The sequence below is a fragment of the Rhinoderma darwinii genome (genome assembly GCF_050947455.1).
Source record: "Rhinoderma darwinii isolate aRhiDar2 chromosome 5 unlocalized genomic scaffold, aRhiDar2.hap1 SUPER_5_unloc_7, whole genome shotgun sequence".
NCBI classification, from domain to species: domain Eukaryota; kingdom Metazoa; phylum Chordata; class Amphibia; order Anura; family Rhinodermatidae; genus Rhinoderma; species Rhinoderma darwinii.
In genome coordinates, this window is record NW_027461820.1 from 690,190 (window position 1) to 715,742 (window position 25,553).

General features: G+C 47.7%; 17 non-coding genes across 17 annotated transcripts; all 17 read left to right on the forward strand.

Moving 5' to 3' along the window:
• Positions 1 to 1,082: 1,082 nt before the first annotated feature.
• LOC142696585 (U2 spliceosomal RNA) lies at positions 1,083 to 1,273 on the forward strand. Its single transcript, XR_012864467.1, has one exon. It is a non-coding gene; the product is annotated as a U2 spliceosomal RNA (small nuclear RNA).
• Positions 1,274 to 2,545: 1,272 nt separating this feature from the next.
• LOC142697054 (U2 spliceosomal RNA) lies at positions 2,546 to 2,736 on the forward strand. The gene has a single exon (XR_012864885.1). It is a non-coding gene; the product is annotated as a U2 spliceosomal RNA (small nuclear RNA).
• A 1,292-nt stretch (positions 2,737 to 4,028) lies between these two features.
• Positions 4,029 to 4,219, forward strand: LOC142697055 (U2 spliceosomal RNA). Its single transcript, XR_012864886.1, has one exon. It is a non-coding gene; the product is annotated as a U2 spliceosomal RNA (small nuclear RNA).
• A 1,292-nt stretch (positions 4,220 to 5,511) lies between these two features.
• On the forward strand, positions 5,512 to 5,702 carry LOC142697056 (U2 spliceosomal RNA). Its single transcript, XR_012864887.1, has one exon. It is a non-coding gene; the product is annotated as a U2 spliceosomal RNA (small nuclear RNA).
• Positions 5,703 to 6,966: 1,264 nt separating this feature from the next.
• Positions 6,967 to 7,157, forward strand: LOC142697057 (U2 spliceosomal RNA). Its single transcript, XR_012864888.1, has one exon. It is a non-coding gene; the product is annotated as a U2 spliceosomal RNA (small nuclear RNA).
• Positions 7,158 to 8,449: 1,292 nt separating this feature from the next.
• LOC142696568 (U2 spliceosomal RNA) lies at positions 8,450 to 8,640 on the forward strand. Its single transcript, XR_012864451.1, has one exon. It is a non-coding gene; the product is annotated as a U2 spliceosomal RNA (small nuclear RNA).
• Positions 8,641 to 9,936: 1,296 nt separating this feature from the next.
• LOC142697058 (U2 spliceosomal RNA) lies at positions 9,937 to 10,127 on the forward strand. Its single transcript, XR_012864889.1, has one exon. It is a non-coding gene; the product is annotated as a U2 spliceosomal RNA (small nuclear RNA).
• Positions 10,128 to 11,407: 1,280 nt separating this feature from the next.
• Positions 11,408 to 11,598, forward strand: LOC142697060 (U2 spliceosomal RNA). The gene has a single exon (XR_012864891.1). It is a non-coding gene; the product is annotated as a U2 spliceosomal RNA (small nuclear RNA).
• Positions 11,599 to 12,906: 1,308 nt separating this feature from the next.
• LOC142697061 (U2 spliceosomal RNA) lies at positions 12,907 to 13,097 on the forward strand. Its single transcript, XR_012864892.1, has one exon. It is a non-coding gene; the product is annotated as a U2 spliceosomal RNA (small nuclear RNA).
• Positions 13,098 to 14,382: 1,285 nt separating this feature from the next.
• LOC142697062 (U2 spliceosomal RNA) lies at positions 14,383 to 14,573 on the forward strand. The gene has a single exon (XR_012864893.1). It is a non-coding gene; the product is annotated as a U2 spliceosomal RNA (small nuclear RNA).
• A 1,284-nt stretch (positions 14,574 to 15,857) lies between these two features.
• On the forward strand, positions 15,858 to 16,047 carry LOC142696600 (U2 spliceosomal RNA). Its single transcript, XR_012864480.1, has one exon. It is a non-coding gene; the product is annotated as a U2 spliceosomal RNA (small nuclear RNA).
• Positions 16,048 to 17,339: 1,292 nt separating this feature from the next.
• On the forward strand, positions 17,340 to 17,530 carry LOC142697064 (U2 spliceosomal RNA). The gene has a single exon (XR_012864894.1). It is a non-coding gene; the product is annotated as a U2 spliceosomal RNA (small nuclear RNA).
• Positions 17,531 to 18,818: 1,288 nt separating this feature from the next.
• Positions 18,819 to 19,009, forward strand: LOC142697065 (U2 spliceosomal RNA). The gene has a single exon (XR_012864895.1). It is a non-coding gene; the product is annotated as a U2 spliceosomal RNA (small nuclear RNA).
• A 1,292-nt stretch (positions 19,010 to 20,301) lies between these two features.
• Positions 20,302 to 20,492, forward strand: LOC142697102 (U2 spliceosomal RNA). Its single transcript, XR_012864929.1, has one exon. It is a non-coding gene; the product is annotated as a U2 spliceosomal RNA (small nuclear RNA).
• A 1,292-nt stretch (positions 20,493 to 21,784) lies between these two features.
• Positions 21,785 to 21,975, forward strand: LOC142697066 (U2 spliceosomal RNA). The gene has a single exon (XR_012864896.1). It is a non-coding gene; the product is annotated as a U2 spliceosomal RNA (small nuclear RNA).
• A 1,289-nt stretch (positions 21,976 to 23,264) lies between these two features.
• Positions 23,265 to 23,455, forward strand: LOC142697067 (U2 spliceosomal RNA). Its single transcript, XR_012864897.1, has one exon. It is a non-coding gene; the product is annotated as a U2 spliceosomal RNA (small nuclear RNA).
• A 1,300-nt stretch (positions 23,456 to 24,755) lies between these two features.
• On the forward strand, positions 24,756 to 24,946 carry LOC142697068 (U2 spliceosomal RNA). Its single transcript, XR_012864898.1, has one exon. It is a non-coding gene; the product is annotated as a U2 spliceosomal RNA (small nuclear RNA).
• The last annotated feature ends 607 nt before the right edge of the window (positions 24,947 to 25,553 follow it).

Sequence of the window (25,553 nt, forward strand, 5' to 3'; positions counted from 1 at the left end):
TTCACATTGGAACACCTCATTCACCTTCCTTGTCTTCTCTCCGCCCTCCCTTTTAGGTAAGTTAAAGAGCTGCACCTGAGCCAGCCACTGATTGATTGATTGATTGATTGATTGATTGATTGATTGATTGATTGATTGATTGATGCAGCACAACAGTCAAATAGTGGAGTGGAGTAGGGGAACAGCAAACAGCCAATAAAGCAGCCCGCCCGCTCGCCTGCCCGCCACAATGGACCTACCTGTGTACACTAGATGGATGTGATGGAATGTACTGTCGTCCCTACATTTCAAGAAGAAGTAAGAATTGCAGTTGCAACAAAGCCTTGCTTGCCTACAAAGAGAGCAGCAATTTGGATTTGTTACTATGTTACCTAGAAGAATAACAAACTGTGCAAGGATGGAGGTTGTAGGAGCAAGGAGAAGTTGTCTGTAAAGTTGGTGGATGCCTATTTTCCATTTTGCAGTCCCTTGTCTCCCTCTTGTGGCCTCCTGGAGGCAACTAGCTGTGCAAAAAAAAGACAGCCTGGCGGCCGGCTGTTGCAGTGTTGCCCTCTCAGGCAACACTGAGTGACTGACTGAGCCTCACCGTCTTATATAAAGTTCAGACGGAACTTTGCACGTGTCATAGTGGAGCCCTCAGGATTCCAGAGCCAGCTTTCTGACATCATAATGGGGCCTCAGAGATAAAAGCCTGGGCCCAGGCAGTGTTGGTCAGTGCTGCTCAGCAGGCAGCACTGGACTGGACTGGATTACAGCTGATACAAGGTGTGAAGGAACAAGGGGTGGCTGTGGGCATGCACTTGCTGCCGCTGCCAGTGTTTATCTGCATGGCAGCAGGGCATTTGGGCGTTGCCAGGAAGGCGTTTTTATGTAGATTCCTCCTCTTTCAGCACTGCATTGTGGTGCAAGCAAAAGAAGCAAATCCTGTCTGGCTTCCTCTCCGGCCTTTATTCACCTCCCGTGTAGCTGTGAGTGTGTGAGCCTGCAGGGCCCCATGGAATTGCCTAGAAGTAGGCTGAATCGCTGCAAGGGCTGAACAGCAGTATCGGGCAGGCTCGGGCAACGCGCGGCCCGTTCGGGTTATCGCTTCTCGGCCTTTTGGCTAAGATCAAGTGCAGTATCTGTTCTTATCAGTTTAATATCTGATACGTCCCCTATCTGGGGACCATATATTAAATGGATTTTTAGAACAGGGAGATGGAAATAGAGCTTGCTCTGTCCACTCCACGCATTGACCTGGTATTGCAGTATTTCCAGGACCGGTGCACCCTTTCCTTATGTGTTGACTAAAAGCAGATTCCAAAAGTGTTTTTTGTCTTTGCTATTGTTTCTGTCTTTCTGAAGGGATCTCCCCTTTTAATCCCATTATTTCAACACCTGTTGGACAATGCATGAGTGATAATGAGCTCATTGATTAAATGCAATTAATGAATAGATTGCCACCTCTTGTTGTGTGTCGTCTGTGTTTCTGTGTTTCCGGCATTTCACATTGGAACACCTCATTCACCTTCCTTGTCTTCTCTCCGCCCTCCCTTTTAGGTAAGTTAAAGAGCTGCACCTGAGCCAGCCACTGATTGATTGATTGATTGATTGATTGATTGATTGATGCAGCACAACAGTCAAATAGTGGAGTGGAGTAGGGGAACAGCAAACAGCCAATAAAGCAGCCCGCCCGCTCGCCTGCCCGCCACAATGGACCTACCTGTGTACACTAGATGGATGTGATGGAATGTACTGTCGTCCCTACATTTCAAGAAGAAGTAAGAATTGCAGTTGCAACAAAGCCTTGCTTGCCTACAAAGAGAGCAGCAATTTGGATTTGTTACTATGTTACCTAGAAGAATAACAAACTGTGCAAGGATGGAGGTTGTAGGAGCAAGGAGAAGTTGTCTGTAAAGTTGGTGGATGCCTATTTTCCATTTTGCAGTCCCTTGTCTCCCTCTTGTGGCCTCCTGGAGGCAACTAGCTGTGCAAAAAAAAGACAGCCTGGCGGCCGGCTGTTGCAGTGTTGCCCTCTCAGGCAACACTGAGTGACTGACTGAGCCTCACCGTCTTATATAAAGTTCAGACGGAACTTTGCACGTGTCATAGTGGAGCCCTCAGGATTCCAGAGCCAGCTTTCTGACATCATAATGGGGCCTCAGAGATAAAAGCCTGGGCCCAGGCAGTGTTGGTCAGTGCTGCTCAGCAGGCAGCACTGGACTGGACTGGATTACAGCTGATACAAGGTGTGAAGGAACAAGGGGTGGCTGTGGGCATGCACTTGCTGCCGCTGCCAGTGTTTATCTGCATGGCAGCAGGGCATTTGGCCGTTGCCAGGAAGGCGTTTTTATGTAGATTCCTCCTCTTTCAGCACTGCATTGTGGTGCAAGCAAAAGAAGCAAATCCTGTCTGGCTTCCTCTCCGGCCTTTATTCACCTCCCGTGTAGCTGTGAGTGTGTGAGCCTGCAGGGCCCCATGGAATTGCCTAGAAGTAGGCTGAATCGCTGCAAGGGCTGAACAGCAGTATCGGGCAGGCTCGGGCAACGCGCGGCCCGTTCGGGTTATCGCTTCTCGGCCTTTTGGCTAAGATCAAGTGTAGTATCTGTTCTTATCAGTTTAATATCTGATACGTCCCCTATCTGGGGACCATATATTAAATGGATTTTTAGAACAGGGAGATGGAAATAGAGCTTGCTCTGTCCACTCCACGCATTGACCTGGTATTGCAGTATTTCCAGGACCGGTGCACCCTTTCCTTATGTGTTGACTAAAAGCAGATTCCAAAAGTGTTTTTTGTCTTTGCTATTGTTTCTGTCTTTCTGAAGGGATCTCCCCTTTTAATCCCATTATTTCAACACCTGTTGGACAATGCATGAGTGATAATGAGCTCATTGATTAAATGCAATTAATGAATAGATTGCCACCTCTTGTTGTGTGTCGTCTGTGTTTCTGTGTTTCCGGCATTTCACATTGGAACACCTCATTCACCTTCCTTGTCTTCTCTCCGCCCTCCCTTTTAGGTAAGTTAAAGAGCTGCACCTGAGCCAGCCACTGATTGATTGATTGATTGATTGATTGATTGATTGATTGATTGATTGATTGATTGATGCAGCACAACAGTCAAATAGTGGAGTGGAGTAGGGGAACAGCAAACAGCCAATAAAGCAGCCCGCCCGCTCGCCTGCCCGCCACAATGGACCTACCTGTGTACACTAGATGGATGTGATGGAATGTACTGTCGTCCCTACATTTCAAGAAGAAGTAAGAATTGCAGTTGCAACAAAGCCTTGCTTGCCTACAAAGAGAGCAGCAATTTGGATTTGTTACTATGTTACCTAGAAGAATAACAAACTGTGCAAGGATGGAGGTTGTAGGAGCAAGGAGAAGTTGTCTGTAAAGTTGGTGGATGCCTATTTTCCATTTTGCAGTCCCTTGTCTCCCTCTTGTGGCCTCCTGGAGGCAACTAGCTGTGCAAAAAAAAGACAGCCTGGCGGCCGGCTGTTGCAGTGTTGCCCTCTCAGGCAACACTGAGTGACTGACTGAGCCTCACCGTCTTATATAAAGTTCAGACGGAACTTTGCACGTGTCATAGTGGAGCCCTCAGGATTCCAGAGCCAGCTTTCTGACATCATAATGGGGCCTCAGAGATAAAAGCCTGGGCCCAGGCAGTGTTGGTCAGTGCTGCTCAGCAGGCAGCACTGGACTGGACTGGATTACAGCTGATACAAGGTGTGAAGGAACAAGGGGTGGCTGTGGGCATGCACTTGCTGCCGCTGCCAGTGTTTATCTGCATGGCAGCAGGGCATTTGGGCGTTGCCAGGAAGGCGTTTTTATGTAGATTCCTCCTCTTTCAGCACTGCATTGTGGTGCAAGCAAAAGAAGCAAATCCTGTCTGGCTTCCTCTCCGGCCTTTATTCACCTCCCGTGTAGCTGTGAGTGTGTGAGCCTGCAGGGCCCCATGGAATTGCCTAGAAGTAGGCTGAATCGCTGCAAGGGCTGAACAGCAGTATCGGGCAGGCTCGGGCAACGCGCGGCCCGTTCGGGTTATCGCTTCTCGGCCTTTTGGCTAAGATCAAGTGTAGTATCTGTTCTTATCAGTTTAATATCTGATACGTCCCCTATCTGGGGACCATATATTAAATGGATTTTTAGAACAGGGAGATGGAAATAGAGCTTGCTCTGTCCACTCCACGCATTGACCTGGTATTGCAGTATTTCCAGGACCGGTGCACCCTTTCCTTATGTGTTGACTAAAAGCAGATTCCAAAAGTGTTTTTTGTCTTTGCTATTGTTTCTGTCTTTCTGAAGGGATCTCCCCTTTTAATCCCATTATTTCAACACCTGTTGGACAATGCATGAGTGATAATGAGCTCATTGATTAAATGCAATTAATGAATAGATTGCCACCTCTTGTTGTGTGTCGTCTGTGTTTCTGTGTTTCCGGCATTTCACATTGGAACACCTCATTCACCTTCCTTGTCTTCTCTCCGCCCTCCCTTTTAGGTAAGTTAAAGAGCTGCACCTGAGCCAGCCACTGATTGATTGATTGATTGATTGATTGATTGATTGATTGATTGATTGATTGATTGATGCAGCACAACAGTCAAATAGTGGAGTGGAGTAGGGGAACAGCAAACAGCCAATAAAGCAGCCCGCCCGCTCGCCTGCCCGCCACAATGGACCTACCTGTGTACACTAGATGGATGTGATGGAATGTACTGTCGTCCCTACATTTCAAGAAGAAGTAAGAATTGCAGTTGCAACAAAGCCTTGCTTGCCTACAAAGAGAGCAGCAATTTGGATTTGTTACTATGTTACCTAGAAGAATAACAAACTGTGCAAGGATGGAGGTTGTAGGAGCAAGGAGAAGTTGTCTGTAAAGTTGGTGGATGCCTATTTTCCATTTTGCAGTCCCTTGTCTCCCTCTTGTGGCCTCCTGGAGGCAACTAGCTGTGCAAAAAAAAGACAGCCTGGCGGCCGGCTGTTGCAGTGTTGCCCTCTCAGGCAACACTGAGTGACTGACTGAGCCTCACCGTCTTATATAAAGTTCAGACGGAACTTTGCACGTGTCATAGTGGAGCCCTCAGGATTCCAGAGCCAGCTTTCTGACATCATAATGGGGCCTCAGAGATAAAAGCCTGGGCCCAGGCAGTGTTGGTCAGTGCTGCTCAGCAGGCAGCACTGGACTGGACTGGATTACAGCTGATACAAGGTGTGAAGGAACAAGGGGTGGCTGTGGGCATGCACTTGCTGCCGCTGCCAGTGTTTATCTGCATGGCAGCAGGGCATTTGGGCGTTGCCAGGAAGGCGTTTTTATGTAGATTCCTCCTCTTTCAGCACTGCATTGTGGTGCAAGCAAAAGAAGCAAATCCTGTCTGGCTTCCTCTCCGGCCTTTATTCACCTCCCGTGTAGCTGTGAGTGTGTGAGCCTGCAGGGCCCCATGGAATTGCCTAGAAGTAGGCTGAATCGCTGCAAGGGCTGAACAGCAGTATCGGGCAGGCTCGGGCAACGCGCGGCCCGTTCGGGTTATCGCTTCTCGGCCTTTTGGCTAAGATCAAGTGTAGTATCTGTTCTTATCAGTTTAATATCTGATACGTCCCCTATCTGGGGACCATATATTAAATGGATTTTTAGAACAGGGAGATGGAAATAGAGCTTGCTCTGTCCACTCCACGCATTGACCTGGTATTGCAGTATTTCCAGGACCGGTGCACCCTTTCCTTATGTGTTGACTAAAAGCAGATTCCAAAAGTGTTTTTTGTCTTTGCTATTGTTTCTGTCTTTCTGAAGGGATCTCCCCTTTTAATCCCATTATTTCAACACCTGTTGGACAATGCATGAGTGATAATGAGCTCATTGATTAAATGCAATTAATGAATAGATTGCCACCTCTTGTTGTGTGTCGTCTGTGTTTCTGTGTTTCCGGCATTTCACATTGGAACACCTCATTCACCTTCCTTGTCTTCTCTCCGCCCTCCCTTTTAGGTAAGTTAAAGAGCTGCACCTGAGCCAGCCACTGATTGATTGATTGATTGATTGATTGATGCAGCACAACAGTCAAATAGTGGAGTGGAGTAGGGGAACAGCAAACAGCCAATAAAGCAGCCCGCCCGCTCGCCTGCCCGCCACAATGGACCTACCTGTGTACACTAGATGGATGTGATGGAATGTACTGTCGTCCCTACATTTCAAGAAGAAGTAAGAATTGCAGTTGCAACAAAGCCTTGCTTGCCTACAAAGAGAGCAGCAATTTGGATTTGTTACTATGTTACCTAGAAGAATAACAAACTGTGCAAGGATGGAGGTTGTAGGAGCAAGGAGAAGTTGTCTGTAAAGTTGGTGGATGCCTATTTTCCATTTTGCAGTCCCTTGTCTCCCTCTTGTGGCCTCCTGGAGGCAACTAGCTGTGCAAAAAAAAGACAGCCTGGCGGCCGGCTGTTGCAGTGTTGCCCTCTCAGGCAACACTGAGTGACTGACTGAGCCTCACCGTCTTATATAAAGTTCAGACGGAACTTTGCACGTGTCATAGTGGAGCCCTCAGGATTCCAGAGCCAGCTTTCTGACATCATAATGGGGCCTCAGAGATAAAAGCCTGGGCCCAGGCAGTGTTGGTCAGTGCTGCTCAGCAGGCAGCACTGGACTGGACTGGATTACAGCTGATACAAGGTGTGAAGGAACAAGGGGTGGCTGTGGGCATGCACTTGCTGCCGCTGCCAGTGTTTATCTGCATGGCAGCAGGGCATTTGGGCGTTGCCAGGAAGGCGTTTTTATGTAGATTCCTCCTCTTTCAGCACTGCATTGTGGTGCAAGCAAAAGAAGCAAATCCTGTCTGGCTTCCTCTCCGGCCTTTATTCACCTCCCGTGTAGCTGTGAGTGTGTGAGCCTGCAGGGCCCCATGGAATTGCCTAGAAGTAGGCTGAATCGCTGCAAGGGCTGAACAGCAGTATCGGGCAGGCTCGGGCAACGCGCGGCCCGTTCGGGTTATCGCTTCTCGGCCTTTTGGCTAAGATCAAGTGTAGTATCTGTTCTTATCAGTTTAATATCTGATACGTCCCCTATCTGGGGACCATATATTAAATGGATTTTTAGAACAGGGAGATGGAAATAGAGCTTGCTCTGTCCACTCCACGCATTGACCTGGTATTGCAGTATTTCCAGGACCGGTGCACCCTTTCCTTATGTGTTGACTAAAAGCAGATTCCAAAAGTGTTTTTTGTCTTTGCTATTGTTTCTGTCTTCCTGAAGGGATCTCCCCTTTTAATCCCATTATTTCAACACCTGTTGGACAATGCATGAGTGATAATGAGCTCATTGATTAAATGCAATTAATGAATAGATTGCCACCTCTTGTTGTGTGTCGTCTGTGTTTCTGTGTTTCCGGCATTTCACATTGGAACACCTCATTCACCTTCCTTGTCTTCTCTCCGCCCTCCCTTTTAGGTAAGTTAAAGAGCTGCACCTGAGCCAGCCACTGATTGATTGATTGATTGATTGATTGATTGATTGATTGATTGATTGATTGATTGATGCAGCACAACAGTCAAATAGTGGAGTGGAGTAGGGGAACAGCAAACAGCCAATAAAGCAGCCCGCCCGCTCGCCTGCCCGCCACAATGGACCTACCTGTGTACACTAGATGGATGTGATGGAATGTACTGTCGTCCCTACATTTCAAGAAGAAGTAAGAATTGCAGTTGCAACAAAGCCTTGCTTGCCTACAAAGAGAGCAGCAATTTGGATTTGTTACTATGTTACCTAGAAGAATAACAAACTGTGCAAGGATGGAGGTTGTAGGAGCAAGGAGAAGTTGTCTGTAAAGTTGGTGGATGCCTATTTTCCATTTTGCAGTCCCTTGTCTCCCTCTTGTGGCCTCCTGGAGGCAACTAGCTGTGCAAAAAAAAGACAGCCTGGCGGCCGGCTGTTGCAGTGTTGCCCTCTCAGGCAACACTGAGTGACTGACTGAGCCTCACCGTCTTATATAAAGTTCAGACGGAACTTTGCACGTGTCATAGTGGAGCCCTCAGGATTCCAGAGCCAGCTTTCTGACATCATAATGGGGCCTCAGAGATAAAAGCCTGGGCCCAGGCAGTGTTGGTCAGTGCTGCTCAGCAGGCAGCACTGGACTGGACTGGATTACAGCTGATACAAGGTGTGAAGGAACAAGGGGTGGCTGTGGGCATGCACTTGCTGCCGCTGCCAGTGTTTATCTGCATGGCAGCAGGGCATTTGGGCGTTGCCAGGAAGGCGTTTTTATGTAGATTCCTCCTCTTTCAGCACTGCATTGTGGTGCAAGCAAAAGAAGCAAATCCTGTCTGGCTTCCTCTCCGGCCTTTATTCACCTCCCGTGTAGCTGTGAGTGTGTGAGCCTGCAGGGCCCCATGGAATTGCCTAGAAGTAGGCTGAATCGCTGCAAGGGCTGAACAGCAGTATCGGGCAGGCTCGGGCAACGCGCGGCCCGTTCGGGTTATCGCTTCTCGGCCTTTTGGCTAAGATCAAGTGTAGTATCTGTTCTTATCAGTTTAATATCTGATACGTCCCCTATCTGGGGACCATATAATAAATGGATTTTTAGAACAGGGAGATGGAAATAGAGCTTGCTCTGTCCACTCCACGCATTGACCTGGTATTGCAGTATTTCCAGGACCGGTGCACCCTTTCCTTATGTGTTGACTAAAAGCAGATTCCAAAAGTGTTTTTTGTCTTTGCTATTGTTTCTGTCTTTCTGAAGGGATCTCCCCTTTTAATCCCATTATTTCAACACCTGTTGGACAATGCATGAGTGATAATGAGCTCATTGATTAAATGCAATTAATGAATAGATTGCCACCTCTTGTTGTGTGTCGTCTGTGTTTCTGTGTTTCCGGCATTTCACATTGGAACACCTCATTCACCTTCCTTGTTTTCTCTCCGCCCTCCCTTTTAGGTAAGTTAAAGAGCTGCACCTGAGCCAGCCACTGATTGATTGATTGATTGATTGATTGATTGATTGATTGATTGATTGATTGATTGATTGATGCAGCACAACAGTCAAATAGTGGAGTGGAGTAGGGGAACAGCAAACAGCCAATAAAGCAGCCCGCCCGCTCGCCTGCCCGCCACAATGGACCTACCTGTGTACACTAGATGGATGTGATGGAATGTACTGTCGTCCCTACATTTCAAGAAGAAGTAAGAATTGCAGTTGCAACAAAGCCTTGCTTGCCTACAAAGAGAGCAGCAATTTGGATTTGTTACTATGTTACCTAGAAGAATAACAAACTGTGCAAGGATGGAGGTTGTAGGAGCAAGGAGAAGTTGTCTGTAAAGTTGGTGGATGCCTATTTTCCATTTTGCAGTCCCTTGTCTCCCTCTTGTGGCCTCCTGGAGGCAACTAGCTGTGAAAAAAAAAGACAGCCTGGCGGCCGGCTGTTGCAGTGTTGCCCTCTCAGGCAACACTGAGTGACTGACTGAGCCTCACCGTCTTATATAAAGTTCAGACGGAACTTTGCACGTGTCATAGTGGAGCCCTCAGGATTCCAGAGCCAGCTTTCTGACATCATAATGGGGCCTCAGAGATAAAAGCCTGGGCCCAGGCAGTGTTGGTCAGTGCTGCTCAGCAGGCAGCACTGGACTGGACTGGATTACAGCTGATACAAGGTGTGAAGGAACAAGGGGTGGCTGTGGGCATGCACTTGCTGCCGCTGCCAGTGTTTATCTGCATGGCAGCAGGGCATTTGGGCGTTGCCAGGAAGGCGTTTTTATGTAGATTCCTCCTCTTTCAGCACTGCATTGTGGTGCAAGCAAAAGAAGCAAATCCTGTCTGGCTTCCTCTCCGGCCTTTATTCACCTCCCGTGTAGCTGTGAGTGTGTGAGCCTGCAGGGCCCCATGGAATTGCCTAGAAGTAGGCTGAATCGCTGCAAGGGCTGAACAGCAGTATCGGGCAGGCTCGGGCAACGCGCGGCCCGTTCGGGTTATCGCTTCTCGGCCTTTTGGCTAAGATCAAGTGTAGTATCTGTTCTTATCAGTTTAATATCTGATACGTCCCCTATCTGGGGACCATATATTAAATGGATTTTTAGAACAGGGAGATGGAAATAGAGCTTGCTCTGTCCACTCCACGCATTGACCTGGTATTGCAGTATTTCCAGGACCGGTGCACCCTTTCCTTATGTGTTGACTAAAAGCAGATTCCAAAAGTGTTTTTTGTCTTTGCTATTGTTTCTGTCTTTCTGAAGGGATCTCCCCTTTTAATCCCATTATTTCAACACCTGTTGGACAATGCATGAGTGATAATGAGCTCATTGATTAAATGCAATTAATGAATAGATTGCCACCTCTTGTTGTGTGTCGTCTGTGTTTCTGTGTTTCCGGCATTTCACATTGGAACACCTCATTCACCTTCCTTGTCTTCTCTCCGCCCTCCCTTTTAGGTAAGTTAAAGAGCTGCACCTGAGCCAGCCACTGATTGATTGATTGATTGATTGATTGATTGATTGATTGATTGATGCAGCACAACAGTCAAATAGTGGAGTGGAGTAGGGGAACAGCAAACAGCCAATAAAGCAGCCCGCCCGCTCGCCTGCCCGCCACAATGGACCTACCTGTGTACACTAGATGGATGTGATGGAATGTACTGTCGTCCCTACATTTCAAGAAGAAGTAAGAATTGCAGTTGCAACAAAGCCTTGCTTGCCTACAAAGAGAGCAGCAATTTGGATTTGTTACTATGTTACCTAGAAGAATAACAAACTGTGCAAGGATGGAGGTTGTAGGAGCAAGGAGAAGTTGTCTGTAAAGTTGGTGGATGCCTATTTTTCATTTTGCAGTCCCTTGTCTCCCTCTTGTGGCCTCCTGGAGGCAACTAGCTGTGCAAAAAAAAGACAGCCTGGCGGCCGGCTGTTGCAGTGTTGCCCTCTCAGGCAACACTGAGTGACTGACTGAGCCTCACCGTCTTATATAAAGTTCAGACGGAACTTTGCACGTGTCATAGTGGAGCCCTCAGGATTCCAGAGCCAGCTTTCTGACATCATAATGGGGCCTCAGAGATAAAAGCCTGGGCCCAGGCAGTGTTGGTCAGTGCTGCTCAGCAGGCAGCACTGGACTGGACTGGATTACAGCTCATACAAGGTGTGAAGGAACAAGGGGTGGCTGTGGGCATGCACTTGCTGCCGCTGCCAGTGTTTATCTGCATGGCAGCAGGGCATTTGGGCGTTGCCAGGAAGGCATTTTTATGTAGATTCCTCCTCTTTCAGCACTGCATTGTGGTGCAAGCAAAAGAAGCAAATCCTGTCTGGCTTCCTCTCCGGCCTTTATTCACCTCCCGTGTAGCTGTGAGTGTGTGAGCCTGCAGGGCCCCATGGAATTGCCTAGAAGTAGGCTGAATCGCTGCAAGGGCTGAACAGCAGTATCGGGCAGGCTCGGGCAACGCGCGGCCCGTTCGGGTTATCGCTTCTCGGCCTTTTGGCTAAGATCAAGTGTAGTATCTGTTCTTATCAGTTTAATATCTGATACGTCCCCTATCTGGGGACCATATATTAAATGGATTTTTAGAACAGGGAGATGGAAATAGAGCTTGCTCTGTCCACTCCACGCATTGACCTGGTATTGCAGTATTTCCAGGACCGGTGCACCCTTTCCTTATGTGTTGACTAAAAGCAGATTCCAAAAGTGTTTTTTGTCTTTGCTATTGTTTCTGTCTTTCTGAAGGGATCTCCCCTTTTAATCCCATTATTTCAACACCTGTTGGACAATGCATGAGTGATAATGAGCTCATTGATTAAATGCAATTAATGAATAGATTGCCACCTCTTGTTGTGTGTCGTCTGTGTTTCTGTGTTTCCGGCATTTCACATTGGAACACCTCATTCACCTTCCTTGTCTTCTCTCCGCCCTCCCTTTTAGGTAAGTTAAAGAGCTGCACCTGAGCCAGCCACTGATTGATTGATTGATTGATTGATTGATTGATTGATTGATTGATTGATTGATTGATTGATTGATTGATTGATGCAGCACAACAGTCAAATAGTGGAGTGGAGTAGGGGAACAGCAAACAGCCAATAAAGCAGCCCGCCCGCTCGCCTGCCCGCCACAATGGACCTACCTGTGTACACTAGATGGATGTGATGGAATGTACTGTCGTCCCTACATTTCAAGAAGAAGTAAGAATTGCAGTTGCAACAAAGCCTTGCTTGCCTACAAAGAGAGCAGCAATTTGGATTTGTTACTATGTTACCTAGAAGAATAACAAACTGTGCAAGGATGGAGGTTGTAGGAGCAAGGAGAAGTTGTCTGTAAAGTTGGTGGATGCCTATTTTCCATTTTGCAGTCCCTTGTCTCCCTCTTGTGGCCTCCTGGAGGCAACTAGCTGTGCAAAAAAAAGACAGCCTGGCGGCCGGCTGTTGCAGTGTTGCCCTCTCAGGCAACACTGAGTGACTGACTGAGCCTCACCGTCTTATATAAAGTTCAGACGGAACTTTGCACGTGTCATAGTGGAGCCCTCAGGATTCCAGAGCCAGCTTTCTGACATCATAATGGGGCCTCAGAGATAAAAGCCTGGGCCCAGGCAGTGTTGGTCAGTGCTGCTCAGCAGGCAGCACTGGACTGGACTGGATTACAGCTGATACAAGGTGTGAAGGAACAAGGGGTGGCTGTGGGCATGCACTTGCTGCCGCTGCCAGTGTTTATCTGCATGGCAGCAGGGCATTTGGGCGTTGCCAGGAAGGCGTTTTTATGTAGATTCCTCCTCTTTCAGCACTGCATTGTGGTGCAAGCAAAAGAAGCAAATCCTGTCTGGCTTCCTCTCCGGCCTTTATTCACCTCCCGTGTAGCTGTGAGTGTGTGAGCCTGCAGGGCCCCATGGAATTGCCTAGAAGTAGGCTGAATCGCTGCAAGGGCTGAACAGCAGTATCGGGCAGGCTCGGGCAACGCGCGGCCCGTTCGGGTTATCGCTTCTCGGCCTTTTGGCTAAGATCAAGTGTAGTATCTGTTCTTATCAGTTTAATATCTGATACGTCCCCTATCTGGGGACCATATATTAAATGGATTTTTAGAACAGGGAGATGGAAATAGAGCTTGCTCTGTCCACTCCACGCATTGACCTGGTATTGCAGTATTTCCAGGACCGGTGCACCCTTTCCTTATGTGTTGACTAAAAGCAGATTCCAAAAGTGTTTTTTGTCTTTGCTATTGTTTCTGTCTTTCTGAAGGGATCTCCCCTTTTAATCCCATTATTTCAACACCTGTTGGACAATGCATGAGTGATAATGAGCTCATTGATTAAATGCAATTAATGAATAGATTGCCACCTCTTGTTGTGTGTCGTCTGTGTTTCTGTGTTTCCGGCATTTCACATTGGAACACCTCATTCACCTTCCTTGTCTTCTCTCCGCCCTCCCTTTTAGGTAAGTTAAAGAGCTGCACCTGAGCCAGCCACTGATTGATTGATTGATTGATTGATTGATTGATTGATTGATTGATTGATTGCAGCACAACAGTCAAATAGTGGAGTGGAGTAGGGGAACAGCAAACAGCCAATAAAGCAGCCCGCCCGCTCGCCTGCCCGCCACAATGGACCTACCTGTGTACACTAGATGGATGTGATGGAATGTACTGTCGTCCCTACATTTCAAGAAGAAGTAAGAATTGCAGTTGCAACAAAGCCTTGCTTGCCTACAAAGAGAGCAGCAATTTGGATTTGTTACTATGTTACCTAGAAGAATAACAAACTGTGCAAGGATGGAGGTTGTAGGAGCAAGGAGAAGTTGTCTGTAAAGTTGGTGGATGCCTATTTTCCATTTTGCAGTCCCTTGTCTCCCTCTTGTGGCCTCCTGGAGGCAACTAGCTGTGCAAAAAAAAGACAGCCTGGCGGCCGGCTGTTGCAGTGTTGCCCTCTCAGGCAACACTGAGTGACTGACTGAGCCTCACCGTCTTATATAAAGTTCAGACGGAACTTTGCACGTGTCATAGTGGAGCCCTCAGGATTCCAGAGCCAGCTTTCTGACATCATAATGGGGCCTCAGAGATAAAAGCCTGGGCCCAGGCAGTGTTGGTCAGTGCTGCTCAGCAGGCAGCACTGGACTGGACTGGATTACAGCTGATACAAGGTGTGAAGGAACAAGGGGTGGCTGTGGGCATGCACTTGCTGCCGCTGCCAGTGTTTATCTGCATGGCAGCAGGGCATTTGGGCGTTGCCAGGAAGGCGTTTTTATGTAGATTCCTCCTCTTTCAGCACTGCATTGTGGTGCAAGCAAAAGAAGCAAATCCTGTCTGGCTTCCTCTCCGGCCTTTATTCACCTCCCGTGTAGCTGTGAGTGTGTGAGCCTGCAGGGCCCCATGGAATTGCCTAGAAGTAGGCTGAATCGCTGCAAGGGCTGAACAGCAGTATCGGGCAGGCTCGGGCAACGCGCGGCCCGTTCGGGTTATCGCTTCTCGGCCTTTTGGCTAAGATCAAGTGTAGTATCTGTTCTTATCAGTTTAATATCTGATACGTCCCCTATCTGGGGACCATATATTAAATGGATTTTTAGAACAGGGAGATGGAAATAGAGCTTGCTCTGTCCACTCCACGCATTGACCTGGTATTGCAGTATTTCCAGGACCGGTGCACCCTTTCCTTATGTGTTGACTAAAAGCAGATTCCAAAAGTGTTTTTTGTCTTTGCTATTGTTTCTGTCTTTCTGAAGGGATCTCCCCTTTTAATCCCATTATTTCAACACCTGTTGGACAATGCATGAGTGATAATGAGCTCATTGATTAAATGCAATTAATGAATAGATTGCCACCTCTTGTTGTGTGTCGTCTGTGTTTCTGTGTTTCCGGCATTTCACATTGGAACACCTCATTCACCTTCCTTGTCTTCTCTCCGCCCTCCCTTTTAGGTAAGTTAAAGAGCTGCACCTGAGCCAGCCACTGATTGATTGATTGATTGATTGATTGATTGATTGATTGATTGATTGATGCAGCACAACAGTCAAATAGTGGAGTGGAGTAGGGGAACAGCAAACAGCCAATAAAGCAGCCCGCCCGCTCGCCTGCCCGCCACAATGGACCTACCTGTGTACACTAGATGGATGTGATGGAATGTACTGTCGTCCCTACATTTCAAGAAGAAGTAAGAATTGCAGTTGCAACAAAGCCTTGCTTGCCTACAAAGAGAGCAGCAATTTGGATTTGTTACTATGTTACCTAGAAGAATAACAAACTGTGCAAGGATGGAGGTTGTAGGAGCAAGGAGAAGTTGTCTGTAAAGTTGGTGGATGCCTATTTTCCATTTTGCAGTCCCTTGTCTCCCTCTTGTGGCCTCCTGGAGGCAACTAGCTGTGCAAAAAAAAGACAGCCTGGCGGCCGGCTGTTGCAGTGTTGCCCTCTCAGGCAACACTGAGTGACTGACTGAGCCTCACCGTCTTATATAAAGTTCAGACGGAACTTTGCACGTGTCATAGTGGAGCCCTCAGGATTCCAGAGCCAGCTTTCTGACATCATAATGGGGCCTCAGAGATAAAAGCCTGGGCCCAGGCAGTGTTGGTCAGTGCTGCTCAGCAGGCAGCACTGGACTGGACTGGATTACAGCTGATACAAGGTGTGAAGGAACAAGGGGTGGCTGTGGGCATGCACTTGCTGCCGCTGCCAGTGTTTATCTGCATGGCAGCAGGGCATTTGGGCGTTGCCAGGAAGGCGTTTTTATGTAGATTCCTCCTCTTTCAGCACTGCATTGTGGTGCAAGCAAAAGAAGCAAATCCTGTCTGGCTTCCTCTCCGGCCTTTATTCACCTCCCGTGTAGCTGTGAGTGTGTGAGCCTGCAGGGCCCCATGGAATTGCCTAGAAGTAGGCTGAATCGCTGCAAGGGCTGAACAGCAGTATCGGGCAGGCTCGGGCAACGCGCGGCCCGTTCGGGTTATCGCTTCTCGGCCTTTTGGCTAAGATCAAGTGTAGTATCTGTTCTTATCAGTTTAATATCTGATACGTCCCTATCTGGGGACCATATATTAAATGGATTTTTAGAACAGGGAGATGGAAATAGAGCTTGCTCTGTCCACTCCACGCATTGACCTGGTATTGCAGTATTTCCAGGACCGGTGCACCCTTTCCTTATGTGTTGACTAAAAGCAGATTCCAAAAGTGTTTTTTGTCTTTGCTATTGTTTCTGTCTTTCTGAAGGGATCTCCCCTTTTAATCCCATTATTTCAACACCTGTTGGACAATGCATGAGTGATAATGAGCTCATTGATTAAATGCAATTAATGAATAGATTGCCACCTCTTGTTGTGTGTCGTCTGTGTTTCTGTGTTTCCGGCATTTCACATTGGAACACCTCATTCACCTTCCTTGTCTTCTCTCCGCCCTCCCTTTTAGGTAAGTTAAAGAGCTGCACCTGAGCCAGCCACTGATTGATTGATTGATTGATTGATTGATTGATTGATTGATTGATTGATTGATTGATGCAGCACAACAGTCAAATAGTGGAGTGGAGTAGGGGAACAGCAAACAGCCAATAAAGCAGCCCGCCCGCTCGCCTGCCCGCCACAATGGACCTACCTGTGTACACTAGATGGATGTGATGGAATGTACTGTCGTCCCTACATTTCAAGAAGAAGTAAGAATTGCAGTTGCAACAAAGCCTTGCTTGCCTACAAAGAGAGCAGCAATTTGGATTTGTTACTATGTTACCTAGAAGAATAACAAACTGTGCAAGGATGGAGGTTGTAGGAGCAAGGAGAAGTTGTCTGTAAAGTTGGTGGATGCCTATTTTCCATTTTGCAGTCCCTTGTCTCCCTCTTGTGGCCTCCTGGAGGCAACTAGCTGTGCAAAAAAAAGACAGCCTGGCGGCCGGCTGTTGCAGTGTTGCCCTCTCAGGCAACACTGAGTGACTGACTGAGCCTCACCGTCTTATATAAAGTTCAGACGGAACTTTGCACGTGTCATAGTGGAGCCCTCAGGATTCCAGAGCCAGCTTTCTGACATCATAATGGGGCCTCAGAGATAAAAGCCTGGGCCCAGGCAGTGTTGGTCAGTGCTGCTCAGCAGGCAGCACTGGACTGGACTGGATTACAGCTGATACAAGGTGTGAAGGAACAAGGGGTGGCTGTGGGCATGCACTTGCTGCCGCTGCCAGTGTTTATCTGCATGGCAGCAGGGCATTTGGGCGTTGCCAGGAAGGCGTTTTTATGTAGATTCCTCCTCTTTCAGCACTGCATTGTGGTGCAAGCAAAAGAAGCAAATCCTGTCTGGCTTCCTCTCCGGCCTTTATTCACCTCCCGTGTAGCTGTGAGTGTGTGAGCCTGCAGGGCCCCATGGAATTGCCTAGAAGTAGGCTGAATCGCTGCAAGGGCTGAACAGCAGTATCGGGCAGGCTCGGGCAACGCGCGGCCCGTTCGGGTTATCGCTTCTCGGCCTTTTGGCTAAGATCAAGTGTAGTATCTGTTCTTATCAGTTTAATATCTGATACGTCCCCTATCTGGGGACCATATATTAAATGGATTTTTAGAACAGGGAGATGGAAATAGAGCTTGCTCTGTCCACTCCACGCATTGACCTGGTATTGCAGTATTTCCAGGACCGGTGCACCCTTTCCTTATGTGTTGACTAAAAGCAGATTCCAAAAGTGTTTTTTGTCTTTGCTATTGTTTCTGTCTTTCTGAAGGGATCTCCCTTTTTAATCCCATTATTTCAACACCTGTTGGACAATGCATGAGTGATAATGAGCTCATTGATTAAATGCAATTAATGAATAGATTGCCACCTCTTGTTGTGTGTCGTCTGTGTTTCTGTGTTTCCGGCATTTCACATTGGAACACCTCATTCACCTTCCTTGTCTTCTCTCCGCCCTCCCTTTTAGGTAAGTTAAAGAGCTGCACCTGAGCCAGCCACTGATTGATTGATTGATTGATTGATTGATTGATTGATTGATTGATTGATTGATGCAGCACAACAGTCAAATAGTGGAGTGGAGTAGGGGAACAGCAAACAGCCAATAAAGCAGCCCGCCCGCTCGCCTGCCCGCCACAATGGACCTACCTGTGTACACTAGATGGATGTGATGGAATGTACTGTCGTCCCTACATTTCAAGAAGAAGTAAGAATTGCAGTTGCAACAAAGCCTTGCTTGCCTACAAAGAGAGCAGCAATTTGGATTTGTTACTATGTTACCTAGAAGAATAACAAACTGTGCAAGGATGGAGGTTGTAGGAGCAAGGAGAAGTTGTCTGTAAAGTTGGTGGATGCCTATTTTCCATTTTGCAGTCCCTTGTCTCCCTCTTGTGGCCTCCTGGAGGCAACTAGCTGTGCAAAAAAAAGACAGCCTGGCGGCCGGCTGTTGCAGTGTTGCCCTCTCAGGCAACACTGAGTGACTGACTGAGCCTCACCGTCTTATATAAAGTTCAGACGGAACTTTGCACGTGTCATAGTGGAGCCCTCAGGATTCCAGAGCCAGCTTTCTGACATCATAATGGGGCCTCAGAGATAAAAGCCTGGGCCCAGGCAGTGTTGGTCAGTGCTGCTCAGCAGGCAGCACTGGACTGGACTGGATTACAGCTGATACAAGGTGTGAAGGAACAAGGGGTGGCTGTGGGCATGCACTTGCTGCCGCTGCCAGTGTTTATCTGCATGGCAGCAGGGCATTTGGGCGTTGCCAGGAAGGCGTTTTTATGTAGATTCCTCCTCTTTCAGCACTGCATTGTGGTGCAAGCAAAAGAAGCAAATCCTGTCTGGCTTCCTCTCCGGCCTTTATTCACCTCCCGTGTAGCTGTGAGTGTGTGAGCCTGCAGGGCCCCATGGAATTGCCTAGAAGTAGGCTGAATCGCTGCAAGGGCTGAACAGCAGTATCGGGCAGGCTCGGGCAACGCGCGGCCCGTTCGGGTTATCGCTTCTCGGCCTTTTGGCTAAGATCAAGTGTAGTATCTGTTCTTATCAGTTTAATATCTGATACGTCCCCTATCTGGGGACCATATATTAAATGGATTTTTAGAACAGGGAGATGGAAATAGAGCTTGCTCTGTCCACTCCACGCATTGACCTGGTATTGCAGTATTTCCAGGACCGGTGCACCCTTTCCTTATGTGTTGACTAAAAGCAGATTCCAAAAGTGTTTTTTGTCTTTGCTATTGTTTCTGTCTTTCTGAAGGGATCTCCCCTTTTAATCCCATTATTTCAACACCTGTTGGACAATGCATGAGTGATAATGAGCTCATTGATTAAATGCAATTAATGAATAGATTGCCACCTCTTGTTGTGTGTCGTCTGTGTTTCTGTGTTTCCGGCATTTCACATTGGAACACCTCATTCACCTTCCTTGTCTTCTCTCCGCCCTCCCTTTTAGGTAAGTTAAAGAGCTGCACCTGAGCCAGCCACTGATTGATTGATTGATTGATTGATTGATTGATTGATTGATTGATTGATTGATTGATGCAGCACAACAGTCAAATAGTGGAGTGGAGTAGGGGAACAGCAAACAGCCAATAAAGCAGCCCGCCCGCTCGCCTGCCCGCCACAATGGACCTACCTGTGTACACTAGATGGATGTGATGGAATGTACTGTCGTCCCTACATTTCAAGAAGAAGTAAGAATTGCAGTTGCAACAAAGCCTTGCTTGCCTACAAAGAGAGCAGCAATTTGGATTTGTTACTATGTTACCTAGAAGAATAACAAACTGTGCAAGGATGGAGGTTGTAGGAGCAAGGAGAAGTTGTCTGTAAAGTTGGTGGATGCCTATTTTCCATTTTGCAGTCCCTTGTCTCCCTCTTGTGGCCTCCTGGAGGCAACTAGCTGTGCAAAAAAAAGACAGCCTGGCGGCCGGCTGTTGCAGTGTTGCCCTCTCAGGCAACACTGAGTGACTGACTGAGCCTCACCGTCTTATATAAAGTTCAGACGGAACTTTGCACGTGTCATAGTGGAGCCCTCAGGATTCCAGAGCCAGCTTTCTGACATCATAATGGGGCCTCAGAGATAAAAGCCTGGGCCCAGGCAGTGTTGGTCAGTGCTGCTCAGCAGGCAGCACTGGACTGGACTGGATTACAGCTGATACAAGGTGTGAAGGAACAAGGGGTGGCTGTGGGCATGCACTTGCTGCCGCTGCCAGTGTTTATCTGCATGGCAGCAGGGCATTTGGGCGTTGCCAGGAAGGCGTTTTTATGTAGATTCCTCCTCTTTCAGCACTGCATTGTGGTGCAAGCAAAAGAAGCAAATCCTGTCTGGCTTCCTCTCCGGCCTTTATTCACCTCCCGTGTAGCTGTGAGTGTGTGAGCCTGCAGGGCCCCATGGAATTGCCTAGAAGTAGGCTGAATCGCTGCAAGGGCTGAACAGCAGTATCGGGCAGGCTCGGGCAACGCGCGGCCCGTTCGGGTTATCGCTTCTCGGCCTTTTGGCTAAGATCAAGTGTAGTATCTGTTCTTATCAGTTTAATATCTGATACGTCCCCTATCTGGGGACCATATATTAAATAGATTTTTAGAACAGGGAGATGGAAATAGAGCTTGCTCTGTCCACTCCACGCATTGACCTGGTATTGCAGTATTTCCAGGACCGGTGCACCCTTTCCTTATGTGTTGACTAAAAGCAGATTCCAAAAGTGTTTTTTGTCTTTGCTATTGTTTCTGTCTTTCTGAAGGGATCTCCCCTTTTAATCCCATTATTTCAACACCTGTTGGACAATGCATGAGTGATAATGAGCTCATTGATTAAATGCAATTAATGAATAGATTGCCACCTCTTGTTGTGTGTCGTCTGTGTTTCTGTGTTTCCGGCATTTCACATTGGAACACCTCATTCACCTTCCTTGTCTTCTCTCCGCCCTCCCTTTTAGGTAAGTTAAAGAGCTGCACCTGAGCCAGCCACTGATTGATTGATTGATTGATTGATTGATTGATTGATTGATTGATTGATTGATTGATGCAGCACAACAGTCAAATAGTGGAGTGGAGTAGGGGAACAGCAAACAGCCAATAAAGCAGCCCGCCCGCTCGCCTGCCCGCCACAATGGACCTACCTGTGTACACTAGATGGATGTGATGGAATGTACTGTCGTCCCTACATTTCAAGAAGAAGTAAGAATTGCAGTTGCAACAAAGCCTTGCTTGCCTACAAAGAGAGCAGCAATTTGGATTTGTTACTATGTTACCTAGAAGAATAACAAACTGTGCAAGGATGGAGGTTGTAGGAGCAAGGAGAAGTTGTCTGTAAAGTTGGTGGATGCCTATTTTCCATTTTGCAGTCCCTTGTCTCCCTCTTGTGGCCTCCTGGAGGCAACTAGCTGTGCAAAAAAAAGACAGCCTGGCGGCCGGCTGTTGCAGTGTTGCCCTCTCAGGCAACACTGAGTGACTGACTGAGCCTCACCGTCTTATATAAAGTTCAGACGGAACTTTGCACGTGTCATAGTGGAGCCCTCAGGATTCCAGAGCCAGCTTTCTGACATCATAATGGGGCCTCAGAGATAAAAGCCTGGGCCCAGGCAGTGTTGGTCAGTGCTGCTCAGCAGGCAGCACTGGACTGGACTGGATTACAGCTGATACAAGGTGTGAAGGAACAAGGGGTGGCTGTGGGCATGCACTTGCTGCCGCTGCCAGTGTTTATCTGCATGGCAGCAGGGCATTTGGGCGTTGCCAGGAAGGCGTTTTTATGTAGATTCCTCCTCTTTCAGCACTGCATTGTGGTGCAAGCAAAAGAAGCAAATCCTGTCTGGCTTCCTCTCCGGCCTTTATTCACCTCCCGTGTAGCTGTGAGTGTGTGAGCCTGCAGGGCCCCATGGAATTGCCTAGAAGTAGGCTGAATCGCTGCAAGGGCTGAACAGCAGTATCGGGCAGGCTCGGGCAACGCGCGGCCCGTTCGGGTTATCGCTTCTCGGCCTTTTGGCTAAGATCAAGTGTAGTATCTGTTCTTATCAGTTTAATATCTGATACGTCCCCTATCTGGGGACCATATATTAAATGGATTTTTAGAACAGGGAGATGGAAATAGAGCTTGCTCTGTCCACTCCACGCATTGACCTGGTATTGCAGTATTTCCAGGACCGGTGCACCCTTTCCTTATGTGTTGACTAAAAGCAGATTCCAAAAGTGTTTTTTGTCTTTGCTATTGTTTCTGTCTTTCTGAAGGGATCTCCCCTTTTAATCCCATTATTTCAACACCTGTTGGACAATGCATGAGTGATAATGAGCTCATTGATTAAATGCAATTAATGAATAGATTGCCACCTCTTGTGTGTCGTCTGTGTTTCTGTGTTTCCGGCATTTCACATTGGAACACCTCATTCACCTTCCTTGTCTTCTCTCCGCCCTCCCTTTTAGGTAAGTTAAAGAGCTGCACCTGAGCCAGCCACTGATTGATTGATTGATTGATTGATTGATTGATTGATTGATTGATTGATTGATTGATGCAGCACAACAGTCAAATAGTGGAGTGGAGTAGGGGAACAGCAAACAGCCAATAAAGCAGCCCGCCCGCTCGCCTGCCCGCCACAATGGACCTACCTGTGTACACTAGATGGATGTGATGGAATGTACTGTCGTCCCTACATTTCAAGAAGAAGTAAGAATTGCAGTTGCAACAAAGCCTTGCTTGCCTACAAAGAGAGCAGCAATTTGGATTTGTTACTATGTTACCTAGAAGAATAACAAACTGTGCAAGGATGGAGGTTGTAGGAGCAAGGAGAAGTTGTCTGTAAAGTTGGTGGATGCCTATTTTCCATTTTGCAGTCCCTTGTCTCCCTCTTGTGGCCTCCTGGAGGCAACTAGCTGTGCAAAAAAAAGACAGCCTGGCGGCCGGCTGTTGCAGTGTTGCCCTCTCAGGCAACACTGAGTGACTGACTGAGCCTCACCGTCTTATATAAAGTTCAGACGGAACTTTGCACGTGTCATAGTGGAGCCCTCAGGATTCCAGAGCCAGCTTTCTGACATCATAATGGGGCCTCAGAGATAAAAGCCTGGGCCCAGGCAGTGTTGGTCAGTGCTGCTCAGCAGGCAGCACTGGACTGGACTGGATTACAGCTGATACAAGGTGTGAAGGAACAAGGGGTGGCTGTGGGCATGCACTTGCTGCCGCTGCCAGTGTTTATCTGCATGGCAGCAGGGCATTTGGGCGTTGCCAGGAAGGCGTTTTTATGTAGATTCCTCCTCTTTCAGCACTGCATTGTGGTGCAAGCAAAAGAAGCAAATCCTGTCTGGCTTCCTCTCCGGCCTTTATTCACCTCCCGTGTAGCTGTGAGTGTGTGAGCCTGCAGGGCCCCATGGAATTGCCTAGAAGTAGGCTGAATCGCTGCAAGGGCTGAACAGCAGTATCGGGCAGGCTCGGGCAACGCGCGGCCCGTTCGGGTTATCGCTTCTCGGCCTTTTGGCTAAGATCAAGTGTAGTATCTGTTCTTATCAGTTTAATATCTGATACGTCCCCTATCTGGGGACCATATATTAAATGGATTTTTAGAACAGGGAGATGGAAATAGAGCTTGCTCTGTCCACTCCACGCATTGACCTGGTATTGCAGTATTTCCAGGACCGGTGCACCCTTTCCTTATGTGTTGACTAAAAGCAGATTCCAAAAGTGTTTTTTGTCTTTGCTATTGTTTCTGTCTTTCTGAAGGGATCTCCCCTTTTAATCCCATTATTTCAACACCTGTTGGACAATGCATGAGTGATAATGAGCTCATTGATTAAATGCAATTAATGAATAGATTGCCACCTCTTGTTGTGTGTCGTCTGTGTTTCTGTGTTTCCGGCATTTCACATTGGAACACCTCATTCACCTTCCTTGTCTTCTCTCCGCCCTCCCTTTTAGGTAAGTTAAAGAGCTGCACCTGAGCCAGCCACTGATTGATTGATTGATTGATTGATTGATTGATTGATTGATTGATTGATTGATTGATTGATTGATTGATTGATGCAGCACAACAGTCAAATAGTGGAGTGGAGTAGGGGAACAGCAAACAGCCAATAAAGCAGCCCGCCCGCTCGCCTGCCCGCCACAATGGACCTACCTGTGTACACTAGATGGATGTGATGGAATGTACTGTCGTCCCTACATTTCAAGAAGAAGTAAGAATTGCAGTTGCAACAAAGCCTTGCTTGCCTACAAAGAGAGCAGCAATTTGGATTTGTTACTATGTTACCTAGAAGAATAACAAACTGTGCAAGGATGGAGGTTGTAGGAGCAAGGAGAAGTTGTCTGTAAAGTTGGTGGATGCCTATTTTCCATTTTGCAGTCCCTTGTCTCCCTCTTGTGGCCTCCTGGAGGCAACTAGCTGTGCAAAAAAAAGACAGCCTGGCGGCCGGCTGTTGCAGTGTTGCGCAACACTGAGTGACTGACTGAGCCTCACCGTCTTATATAAAGTTCAGACGGAACTTTGCACGTGTCATAGTGGAGCCCTCAGGATTCCAGAGCCAGCTTTCTGACATCATAATGGGGCCTCAGAGATAAAAGCCTGGGCCCAGGCAGTGTTGGTCAGTGCTGCTCAGCAGGCAGCACTGGACTGGACTGGATTACAGCTGATACAAGGTGTGAAGGAACAAGGGGTGGCTGTGGGCATGCACTTGCTGCCGCTGCCAGTGTTTATCTGCATGGCAGCAGGGCATTTGGGCGTTGCCAGGAAGGCGTTTTTATGTAGATTCCTCCTCTTTCAGCACTGCATTGTGGTGCAAGCAAAAGAAGCAAATCCTGTCTGGCTTCCTCTCCGGCCTTTATTCACCTCCCGTGTAGCTGTGAGTGTGTGAGCCTGCAGGGCCCCATGGAATTGCCTAGAAGTAGGCTGAATCGCTGCAAGGGCTGAACAGCAGTATCGGGCAGGCTCGGGCAACGCGCGGCCCGTTCGGGTTATCGCTTCTCGGCCTTTTGGCTAAGATCAAGTGTAGTATCTGTTCTTATCAGTTTAATATCTGATACGTCCCCTATCTGGGGACCATATATTAAATGGATTTTTAGAACAGGGAGATGGAAATAGAGCTTGCTCTGTCCACTCCACGCATTGACCTGGTATTGCAGTATTTCCAGGACCGGTGCACCCTTTCCTTATGTGTTGACTAAAAGCAGATTCCAAAAGTGTTTTTTGTCTTTGCTATTGTTTCTGTCTTTCTGAAGGGATCTCCCCTTTTAATCCCATTATTTCAACACCTGTTGGACAATGCATGAGTGATAATGAGCTCATTGATTAAATGCAATTAATGAATAGATTGCCACCTCTTGTTGTGTGTCGTCTGTGTTTCTGTGTTTCCGGCATTTCACATTGAAACACCTCATTCACCTTCCTTGTCTTCTCTCCGCCCTCCCTTTTAGGTAAGTTAAAGAGCTGCACCTGAGCCAGCCACTGATTGATTGATTGATTGATTGATTGATTGATTGATTGATTGATTGATTGATGCAGCACAACAGTCAAATAGTGGAGTGGAGTAGGGGAACAGCAAACAGCCAATAAAGCAGCCCGCCCGCTCGCCTGCCCGCCACAATGGACCTACCTGTGTACACTAGATGGATGTGATGGAATGTACTGTCGTCCCTACATTTCAAGAAGAAGTAAGAATTGCAGTTGCAACAAAGCCTTGCTTGCCTACAAAGAGAGCAGCAATTTGGATTTGTTACTATGTTACCTAGAAGAATAACAAACTGTGCAAGGATGG